Consider the following 12,090-nt stretch of genomic DNA (forward strand, 5'->3'; position numbering starts at 1 on the left):
TTGTCCAAACAACTCTCAACGTTGTACAATAATAACTTGCAACCATTGAAAAAGTCGTTGGATTTATGGAACGTTGAAAAGTTCCCAACATATCAAACAACTGTTTCAAGAGTTTAGTCCAAAAACCCCTCTGTGTTGTACCCTATCAACTGGAAACCATTGAAAAACTTGTTGAATTTTTGGAACGTTGAAAAGTTCTAAAAATAAAACAGCCTTTTCAAGAATTTTATCCAAAGCCCCTCTGTGTTTCTAGTGTTATCATTGAGATATTTTTATCAACTTATCAACCCCTTCGACTGAATTCCGTTTCAGTGTTGAGAGACGTTAGCGCACCAGAGGCACCAAATATGTCTTATCTTTACACTTACAATTGCTGGTTAAGTTTATTGCACATTCACAAACCGTCTGTGTCGTACAATATCAACTTGATACCTTTGAAAAACTCTTTGAATTTTTGGAACGTTGAAAAGTTCCAAGGATCAAACCATCTTTTCAAAATTTTGTCTAAAAACGTTCTGTGTTGTACAATATCAACTCCAAACCATTGAAAAACTCGTTGAAATTTTGGAACGTTGAAAAGTTCCAAAAATTCAACGACTGTTTCAAGAATTTTGTCCAAAAAACCTCTGTGTTGTAAAATATTATCTCAAAACCATTGAAAAAATCGTCGAATTTTCGGAATATTTGAAAATTCCAAGAATCCAGCGACCATTTCAAGTAGATTTCTTTATTAATGTTATGATATCATGATAACTGTTATGGGGTTATGTTAGGTTTCATATCAATAACCTTAAGTTTTCCTCACTATATCCGACTCTCGTCAATATAGTCGTCTAGCGTCTAAGCTCAAAACCATTGAAAGACTCGTCGGATTTTCAGAACATTTAAAAGTTCAGACGTTTCCGAGAAGAGACTTTCAAGAATTTTGTAGAACATATACATATAAAGTTTCTTTGTAGATAGGCGGACTAAAAATACCTCTGGATGGCGTAAAGTTTAATTTTAATCCAACAAGATGTGAGCATAAATGCAAAAACTTAAAAGGGATGGAACAATATTCTTCTATTATTCTTTAACTTTAAACCATTGAAAGACTCGCTGTATTTTTTGGAATATTAAAATTGCAAAAAATCAACGAAAATTTCAAGAACTTTGTGGAGGAGCATAGAAGGTATTAAGTTGAACTGTTGGACAATGAAAACACCTTTGAACGTCTTGAATCTAGTGATAGGATAGGTCTAGATATAAATGGTCACTACCCAAAAAGTATTGAAACACTCGATGAATTTTCGAAACATTTTAAAGTATCGATAAACCAAATGAGAGTTTCAACATTTTGTTAAAGTTTCTCTAAACCGAATCGGACTGAAGATAATTTTGAATTTCTTTCGAATTTAAAGCAAAAAGTCAAAAACTATAAGAGGATGAAACAGTATTCCTCTATCATTCTTTCATTTTTCAATTTTACATCTGCCATCCATCTGTATATCATCAACTCAAAATCATTGAAACACTCGTTGGATTTTTGGAACGTTGAAAAAAGTTCCAAGAATCTAACGACCATTTCAAGAATTTCTTATGACCATTTCAAGAATGTCTTATGAATGTTATGATAATACGATAACTGTTTACGGGGCAATGTTAGTTTTTATAACAATGCACCCCAGCTTTCCTCACTATATCCGACTCTCATAAATTTAGTCGTTTAGCGTTCTAGTTTACATTCTCATCAATTCTCAACTTTATATCTATCAATAAACTAAACTCAAAACCGTTGAAAGACTCGTCGAATTTTCAGAGCATTTAAAAGTTCTGATGATTATTAGAAGAGACTTTCAATAATTTTATAGAACATATGAATAAAGTTTCTATATAGATAAATCATGGCAACTTTATTGCTATCCATCTCTACATTATCAATTTGAAACAACCATTGAAACACCTGTTGGATTTTCGGAACATTTAAAAGTCCCAAGAATCCAACGACCATTTCAATAATTGCTCATGAAAATTTTGTTAAACTTTCTCTAAACCGCTTCTAACTGAAGATAATTTGAATTTCTTGTGAATTGAAGGCAAAAAGTCAAAAACTATAAAATAATGAAACAGTGTTCCTCTAAAATTCTTTGATTATTCAATTTTATATCTGTTATCGCGGCTTTCTTAAACGTCTGTGTTGTACAGTATCAACACGAAACCATTGAAAAAATTGGTGAATTTTTGGAACGTTGAAAAGTTCCAAACATATCAAACAACCTTTGCACGAATTTTGTCCGAAAAACATCTCTGTGTTGTACACTTTTAACTTGAAACTATTCAAAAACTCATGGAACTTTTGTAACGTTGAAATGTTCCAAGCATCAAACAACCTTTTCAAGAAATTTGTCCAAAAACCCTCTGTGTTGTACAATATCAACTAGAAACTATTGAAAAACTCGTTGAATTTTTGGAACGTTGAAAAGTTCCAAACATATCAACAACTTTTTCAAGAGTTTTGTCTAAAACACCCTCTGTGTTGTACAATGATATCAACTCGAAACCATTGAAACTCGTTAATTTTTTGGAACGTTTAAAAGTTCCAAACATATCAAACAACTTTTTCATGGATTTTGTCCAAAACCCTCTGTCTTGTACAATATCAACTCGAAACCATTGAAACTCGTTAAATTTTTGGAACGTTTAAAAGTTCCAAACATATCAAACAACTTTTTCAAGAATTTTGTCAAAAAACCCTCTGTGTTGTACAATATCAACTTGAAACCATTGAAACTCTTTGAATTTTTGGAACGTTGAAAAGTTCCAACATATCAAACAACTTTTTCAAGAATTTTGTCTAAAACACCCTCTGTGTTGTACACTATCAACTCGAAACCATTGAAAAAATCGCTGAATTTTTGGAACGTTGAAAACTTCCGAACATATCAAACAACTTTTTCAAGAATTTTGTCCAAAGCACTCTCTGTGTTGTACACTATCAACTCGAAACCATTGAAAAAATCACTGAATTTTTGGAACATTGAAAACTTCCAAACATGTCAAATATCTTTTTCAAGAATTTTGTCCAAAACCCCTCTGTGTTTCTAGTGTTATCATATGAGATATGTTTATCAACTTATCAACCCCTGCGACTGAATTCCGCTTTAGTTTAGAGAGACGTTAGAGAACCAGAGTCACCAAATATGTCTTATCTTTACACTTGCAATCTATAACGAACTACTATCATTTTGGAACAATTGAAAAAACAATTGCTCGTTAAGTTTATGGCACATTCACAAACCGTCTGTGTTGTACCCTATCAACTTGAAACCATTGAAAAACTCGTTGAATTTTTGGAACGTTGAAAAGTTCTAAGAATAAAACAACCTTTTCAAGCATTTCGTCCAAAAACCTTCTATTTTGATAGAGAATTATGTTAATAGAGAATATCAACTCGAAACCATTGAAAAACTTGTTGAATTTTTGGAACGTTGAAAAGTCCTAAAAATAAAACAGCCTTTTCAAGAATTTTGTCCAAAGCCCCTCTGTGTTTCTAGTGTTATCATTGAGATATGTTTATCAACTTATCAACCCCTTCGACTGATTTCTTTTTCAGTGTTGAGAGACGTTAGAGCACCAGAGTCACCAAATATGTCTTATCTTTACACTTGCAGTCTATAACGAACTACTATCATTTCGGAACAATTGACAAAACAATTGCTCGCACCAGAGTCACCAAATATGTCTTATCTTTACACTTGCAGTCTATAACGAACTACTATCATTTTGGAACAATTGAAAAAACAATTGCTCGTTAAGTTTATGGCACATTCACAAACCGTCTGTGTTGTACAATATCAACTTGATACCTCTGAAAACTCTTTGAATTTTTGGAACGTTGAAAAGTTCCAAGGACCAAACCATCTGTCACTCAAGCAACGGATATAGGAATTTCAATTTCAAAATGTCCAGTACCACAATCACTGTCATAAAAAAATCTGGTGGGCTGTTTCAAAGTCCACCATATACTAACAGGCAACTAAATCGCGCAAACCAGCCAGTCTGTCGAAATGCCCCGGGACTCCGGGCTGCCTAAACTTTCAAAGATTCCATTGAAAATCTCGTAGATTTTTTTGGAATAATCAAAAGTTCCAATTAATCCAACTACCTTTTCAAGAATTTTGTCCAAAATCCGACTGTGTTGTACAATATCAACTGGAAACCATTGAAAAACTCATTGAATTTTTGGAACGTTGAAAAGTTCCAAACATATCCAACATCTTTTTCATGAATTTTTTCCAAAAAACCCTCTGTGTTGTACAATGATATCAACTCGAAACCATTGAAAAAATCATTGAATTTTTATGAACATGTAAAAGTTCCGAGAATTCCACGACTGTTTCAAGAATTTTGTCTAAAACACCCTCTGTGTTGTACAATATAAACTAGAAGCCATTGAAAAAATCGCTGAATTTTTGGAACGTTGAAAAGTTCCAAATATTAAACAGCATTTTCAAGAATTTTGTCAAAAAACCCTCTGTGTTGTACAATATAAACTAGAAACCATTGAAAAAATCGCTAAATTTTTGGAACGTTGAAAAGTTCCAAATATTAAACAGCATTTACAAGAATTTTGTCAAAAAACCCTCTGTGTTGTACAATATAAACTAGAAGCCATTGAAAAAATCGCTAAATTTTTGGAACGTTGAAAAGTTCCAAATATTAAACAGCATTTACAAGAATTTTTGTCAAAAAACCCTCTGTGTTGTACAATATAAACTAGAAGCCATTGAAAAAATCGCTGAATTTTTGGAACGTTGAAAAGTTCCAAATATTAAACAACCTTTTCAAGAATTTTGTCAAAAAACCCTCTGTGTTGTACAATATAAACTAGAAACCATTGAAAAAATCGCTAAATTTTTGGAACGTTGAAAAGTTCCAAATATTAAACAGCATTTACAAGAATTTTGTCAAAAAACCCTCTGTGTTGTACAATATAAACTAGAAGCCATTGAAAAAATCGCTGAATTTTTGGAACGTTGAAAAGTTCCAAATATTAAACAACCTTTTCAAGAATTTTGTCAAAAAACCCTCTGTGTTGTACAATATAAACTAGAAACCATTGAAAAAATCGCTAGATTTTTGGAACGTTGAAAAGTTCCAAATATTAAACAACATTTACAAGAGTTTTGTCAAAAAACCCTTTGTGGTGTACAATATAAACTAGAAGCCATTGAAAAAATCGCTGAATTTTTGGAACGTTGAAAAGTTCCAAATATTAAACAACCTTTTCAAGAATTTTGTCAAAAAACCCTCTGTGTTGTACAATATAAACTAGAAACCATTGAAAAAATCGCTGAATTTTTGGAACGTTGAAAAGTTCCAAATATCAAACAACCTTTTCAAGAATTTTGTCAAAAAACCCTCTGTCCTGTACAATATCAACTAGAAACCATTGAAATAATTGCTGAATTTCTGGAACGTTGAAAAGTTCCAAATATCAAACTAATTTTTTCAGGTTTTTAGTCAAAAAACCTTCTGTGGTGTACAATATAAACTAGAAACCATTGAAAAAATCGCTTAATTTTTGGAACGTTGAAAAGTTCCAAAATATCAAACTAATTTTTTCAAGAATTTTGTCAAAAAACCCTCTGTGTTGTACAATATAAACTAGAAACCATTGAAAAAATCGCTGAATTATTGGAACGTTGAAAAGTTCCAAATATTAAACAGCATTTACAAGAATTTTGTCAAAAACCCTCTGTGTTGTACAATATCAACTCGAAACCATTGAAAAAATCGCTGAATTTTTGGAACGTTGAAAAGTTCTAAATATGAAACTAATTTTTTCAAGAGTTTTGTCAAAAAACCCTTTGTGTTGTACACTATCAACTCGAAACCATTGAAAAAATCGCTGAATTTTGAAACGTTGAAAAGTTCCAAGCATTAAACCATTTTTTCAAGGATTTTGTTCAAAAATCCTCTGTGTTGTACAATACCAACTTGAAACCATTGAAAAGCTCGTTGGATTTTTGGAACATTGAAAAGTTCCAAGCACCAAACCATCTTTTCAAGAATTTTGTTCAAATACCTTCTGTGTTGTACAAAATAAACTAGAAACCATTGAAATAATTGCTTTATTTTTGGAACGTTGAAAAGTTCCAAGCATCAAACTAATTTTTTCAAGAATTTTTTCCAAAAACCCTCTGTGTTGTACAATATAAACTAGAAACCATTGAAATAATCGCTGAATTTTTGGAACGTCTGAAAGTTCCAAATATCAAACTAATTTTTTCAAGAATTTTTTCCAAAAACCCTCTGTGTTGTACAATATAAACTAGAAAACATTGAAAAAATCGCTGAATTTTTGGAACGTTTAAAAGTTCCTAGCACCAAACCATCTTGTCAAGAATTTTGTTCAAATACCTTCTGTGTTGTACAATATAAACAAGAAACCATTGAAATAATCGCTGAATTTTTGGAACGTTGAAAAGTTCCAAGAATTCAACGACTGTTTCAAGAATTTTTTCCAAAAACCCTTCTTCTACATTACCAACTTGAAACCATTAAAAATCTCGTTGAATTTTTGAAACGTTGAAAAGTTCCAAACATATCAAACAACTTTTTCAAAAGTTTTGTCCAAAAACCCTTTTGTGTTGTACACTATCAACTCGAAACCATTGAAAAAGTTGTTGAATTTTTGGAACACTCAAAAGTTCCAAGCATCAAACAACTTTTTCAAAAGTTTTGTCCAAAAACCCTTTTGTGTTGTACACTATCAACTCGAAACCATTGAAAAATTCCAAGAATCAAACAACCCTCTGTGTTGTAACAATACCGACTCGAAACTATTGAAAAAGCTCGTTGAATTCATGGCACATTCAAAAGATCCATCGATCGACCAAAATTTTTCAAACGTTTCATTAAACTAAACTTTCCGAAACTGCGTCGGATTGAAGATCCGAAAAAAAATAAAAAAGGACGAAACAATATTCCTCTATCATTCTTTCATTCTTCAACTTCTGTTATCCATCTGTACATTATCAACTCTAAATCATTGAAAAACTCGTTGAATTTTCGGAATATTTAAAAGTTCCAAGAATCCAACGACCATATCAAGAATTTCTTATGAATGTTATGATATAGCAATAACTGTTATGGGGTTATGTTAGTTGGTATATCAATAATCTTAAGTTTTTCCTACCCATATTCAACTCTCTCTCCTAAATATAGTCGTCTAGCGTGCTAGATTACATTCTTATCACTTCTCAACTTCATATCTATCAATAATCTAAACTCAAAACCATTGAAAGACACTCGTGGGATTTTCGGAACATTTGAAAGTTCCACCGTTGACTTTCAAGAATTTACTAGAACATATTATGTATAAAGACTTTTGATAGATAAATGGACTAAAAATACCCCTGATTGGTGTAAAGTTTAATTTTAAGCCTGCAAGATGGGAGCATGAAAGCGAAAAGTTAAAAAAGATGAAACAATATTCTTTTAATATTCTTTAACTTTAAACCATTGAAAGCCCTATTGATTTTTCGGAATATTAAAATTGCAAAAAATCGATGAGAATTTCAAGAATTTCGTTGAAAAGTATATAAGGTATATCTAGTTAAACCGTCAAACATAATATACAAAAACAGCAAATAACGGAACATGAAATTTTTCTATTTTTATAAAATCCCACTTCGGAATATCCTTTCAACAAGCACAAAACCGCTATCTAGAATTTTATCGAAAGTTACAGCCTTTTTTGTCTCCGCTGAATTTTTCCCTTCCAATTTTTTTGAGCTTGTTTTGCGCATGTTTGAATTAGTCGTCTAGCACGCTAGACTAACTAAAAATAATTTCTCGAAATTTGTGCTTGCGTGGTGGCATTCGGACCTATTGTTTTCGTGTAGCACACCTTCCGAAATCCAGCGATATAGTCAAGCATTTGTGTGAAAACAAGTTTCGAACGGGAAATAAATTGCTTACTTCCCACCAAAGAGATTTTCCTCTAAACTCGATTTATAAAGAAGCACTCTCATGGCCCCCGGCGTGCGAATGGAAATGAGGGGGCCAAAAAATATGTCGCCTTTTTATATATATTTTCGACTTTTCACCCTTATTTCACCCCTCTAAACGGTTTATGTAAGATCTTTTAAAGTAAAAAAATTACTTTGAAAAAAATATTGGGGGCATGCCCCCCCCCCCGGTGACGGGGGCCATGGCTCTTCTATCATTCTTAAACGTTATCATAGTGTTATCTATCTGTATACACGATTTTTTTATAAGAATATACTTTTATGAGAATGTCCATGATGAAAAGGGCCAAAAAAATTAAGAAAATCGTATGAATATTGCCATCATGAAAATTTTAGATTGTTTTTATGAATAAATATTTTCAAATGCATCTAAAACCTTCTTGAGCTGACCTATCATTCTATCTTCCTTATAACTTTCCCCCGGGGGGGGGGTACCCTGAATGGGACTGAAATTCCAAAATTTTCTCAAATTTTCTACTTTTTTCCCAAATTTTCCAAAAAAAGGCACCCTTCGAGGGACTGATTTTTCTGTTTTGGTATTTTTTCGACCCTACCTGGGACTCGTGGAGGTTAAAAAAGGTACCCTGACCAGCGGAGCATCCCCGTAACCCATCTTACCCTAGTACCCCCCCCCCCTCGGGGCTCTTCCTTTCCACACCTTTTACTTCCTTTTACTGATTACTTGAAGATCATCGATGATTTTGAGACTACACGTTTTTTTTTTAATAAGGAACTTTAACTTTGCTCTGAGCCTGGAGTTCCTTATTTTTACAGAGAATTTAAGCCTCAAAGTTCCTTATCGAGTTCCTTATTTACATAGCTGCTAAGTTTGGATAACCATCTCTTACTGCTCCTTAAAATTTGTTTTCTTATTCTCAGCCTGAGCAGTTCCTAAACAATTCCTTATTTTTTGGACCATTTTCAGCCTCGAGTTCCTTATAAACGTGTTCCTTATATAAAAAAACGTGCATGACTGATTAAAAATCTAAAAATTAACCTGAAGAATATTGTATGATGATTTACACCAAAAAGTTAAGAATATCCATGATGAAATGGATTTACACGTTTTTTTTTATAAGAACGTCAAAAAATTTCGAAGCTTTCGGATGTTCTTAGTTTTTTGGATTTGAAGCCTAAAAATGTTCTTAAAATGTTCTTATTTTCAGCATTTTTTGAGCATTTTGACGTAATTTCTTAAGAAAATGCATGTTTTAAGTCTCCAAAGCCTTAGAATGTTCTTAGAATGTTCTTAAATTTTTGGGCCTCGAAGCCTTATGTTCTTATATAGTTTGTTCTTATAAAAAAAAAAACATGTACCCCTTATAAAAAAAGGTGTAATGTCAGCTGAGAACGATTGAAAGAGTCGTCGAATTCTCTGCACTTTAAAAAGTTCTATAAGAATACGACGACAATTTCAAGCGTTGCGTTCGTTTCCTTCTGATCTTTGATTGAGAGCTTTAGAAGTGTGCCGTCATAAAAGAGTTTTAATCTTTAAATTTAATCTTCAAAATGTTCTTAACATGTTCTCATTTTCACTATTTTGTGGGTACTTTTGTCAATTTTCCAAAGAAATCGGGTGTTTTAGTAAGCACAACATTATTGCCATCGAAGCCTTAAGCTCTTTTAAAGGTTGTTCTTAAAAACGTGTAATGTCGATGTCGATAGTACATATTTTATGGGATGTCTTTTCTAGCTTTATACTAATACTAAGTTTGCTATGAAGTTTCGAGGTAAATTCATGTGGACGAGAACAACACGCTTATTAATCATATCACATTCAATTATAATGAATTATTATGACTTACGGTTAAAAAACTCTCTACAAGAAAATTGCTTGAAAATAACCCTTTTCTATTGTAATCTGATCTCATTTAAAATAGCGATTAATACGAAATTTGTAGAGAAGGAAGTGATTGCACATGCGTGTAAACTTGATTAAACAACCTCAAGTGAATATCATCTGCTTAGAGTGTGTTTCAAGCACAACTTTACTTGTGTCAGCTCTGGGTTTTCTTCAGCTCACGCACATATCTTTCGCCTTTTACTAAAGATATCCGTGGAGAAGACCATCTTGATGAGTCTCATCTAGATTTTTTTGATAGTCCCACTTCGGTGGGCACCTATAATAAATTGAAAACAGATACCAATTCTTCGAAAAAGAACATCGTATAGAAGAACATCCAAAATCTTGAAGCCTTTGGATGTTCTTGACTTTTTCTGAGTTTCAAATTTCCGCATTTATGGACGTTATTCAAAGATGTAGCCCGTTAAAACTTAGTTCTCGACAGGGTTTTGTGATTGAGGAGGTGAATCTCCCTTGATACCAAGCCAAAAAGTCACCCCACTTCGCATACCCGGTGGAACAACTGTTAAAGTGGGGAGGCTGAAGGCTCAAATGTCTCAAATGGGATAACATTCACTAGGAATTTGAGAAAAAAATCTCATTTTCTCAAAAGTGGAGAGGCTGCCAGTCTCCCCGTTTCTGCTGGGCCTTCTTCCATGTTCTCTGTTTGTTATCTGAAGTTTAGTAGAATTCCAGTGGGTTATAAAGAAACTAAGAAAAGATCTTAACAAAATCAATAAAAATTTTGCGGTTCAAACCCCTTATCAAAAACCTTTTCTCATCTCACAGTCTTTATCTCCTTGTTTCTCTTTCTCTATAGCAATCAATAAATTTGTTTGAAGGAACTGATTGCACATGCGTGTAAACTTGATTAAAACAACCTCAAGCGAATATTATCCGCTAAGAATCTGTTTCAAATATAAACCTCTTGCAAGTCAGCTCTGGGTTTTCTTCAGCTCACGCACATATCTTTCGCCTTTTACTAAAGATATCCGTGGAGAAGACCATCTTGATGAGTCTCATCTAGATTTTTTTGATAGTCCCGCTTCGGTGGGCACCTTTAAAAAAGTGAAAACCAACCATACAGACATTTAGGTCTGGATATTTTAAAAGAATCTCTGAAACTATCGATCTTTCTTTTGTAGATTCTTTTGCTTCAAGGATCTCAGATCTTACAAAATGCAAGACCACTAGGTGATTTCTTAGTTAGAAGATGCCAACAGTTTATTTTACTTTGTACATAGTTTGTATACTTTTGAAAAGAGAAAACGTACTTAAGGCTACATAATTTGGTGGATTTGATGGTTGCATTTTTAACTTTGATGTTCCCATATTGAAGTTTAAAAATGAACTTTCTTTAAGCCTTCAAAGTTAAATAAAAACCATAACAGAGATATTTCTTAATAAAATATTGTTGATTATGGTTTTCGGTTCTTTTAAAATGCTTTACAAATAGTTTTGGGCAGACTGATATAAAAAAGATAACCCTAGAAATTCAAGGCATTTGCCTACCACAAGTCAAGTATACTTACTTCCATTACATTGTGTTGACCGAGCAAGTCTGCATTTTCTCTGATATAACTCCGATAACGGACAGGCGGTCGTCCACGCTAAAGCTCTAAAGAAGTTGGACACTTTCTCAGCGAAAAGGACATTTTACAAACATTCCTTATCACTTTTAAGTTCCATTGTCCGTGAAGCTTGAAAATTTTTTGGCTGTACCCGAGAATCGCTAATAACGAGAACCTCGGGCCTAGGCCTCTTGCATAATTCCGAGCCTTCCAGATGTTAAAAGTTTTTTCCGCCCTTCAGAGCTTTTCCGTGTCGAATAGAAATAAGACTTCACATCGAATGCCAAATAAGCTTGCACTTTTCAATAACAAGTAGCAACATTTTAAAGTTTTGACGTCAAATATAATTTTGCTAACGCGTGATATACGTAATAGTTATCAGACAGTTGTGAGTACAATTCATGATATGTACCATTGCAATGTCTTCCGTTCCACCCAATAGCTCATTGGTTTGAAGTGACGTAAAAGCAGTCAATACGTCACTTTCAACCAATCAGCTATTGGGTGGAACGGAAGACATTGCAATGGTGCATATCATGAATACAAGATATATTTTACGAGTTCCGAGATTTTTTTGCATAATAGAAATATGTAAAAAAATTTAGAACGAGTAAAATATTTGTGTATTGTACACGAGCTTGCGTCTGATAACTGGTTTATC

The 12,090-nt window shown here is 33.0% G+C and overlaps 2 non-coding genes across 2 annotated transcripts; both read left to right on the forward strand.

The window, feature by feature from the left end:
• Positions 1-10,013: 10,013 nt before the first annotated feature.
• Positions 10,014-10,135, forward strand: LOC136799638 (U5 spliceosomal RNA). Its single transcript, XR_010845539.1, has one exon. It is a non-coding gene; the product is annotated as a U5 spliceosomal RNA (small nuclear RNA).
• Positions 10,136-10,794: 659 nt separating this feature from the next.
• LOC136799639 (U5 spliceosomal RNA) lies at positions 10,795-10,916 on the forward strand. Its single transcript, XR_010845540.1, has one exon. It is a non-coding gene; the product is annotated as a U5 spliceosomal RNA (small nuclear RNA).
• Positions 10,917-12,090: the final 1,174 nt, after the last annotated feature.

This window comes from Clytia hemisphaerica, unplaced genomic scaffold (assembly GCF_902728285.1).
Source record: "Clytia hemisphaerica strain Z4C2 unplaced genomic scaffold, Clytia hemisphaerica genome assembly, whole genome shotgun sequence".
NCBI classification, from domain to species: domain Eukaryota; kingdom Metazoa; phylum Cnidaria; class Hydrozoa; order Leptothecata; family Clytiidae; genus Clytia; species Clytia hemisphaerica.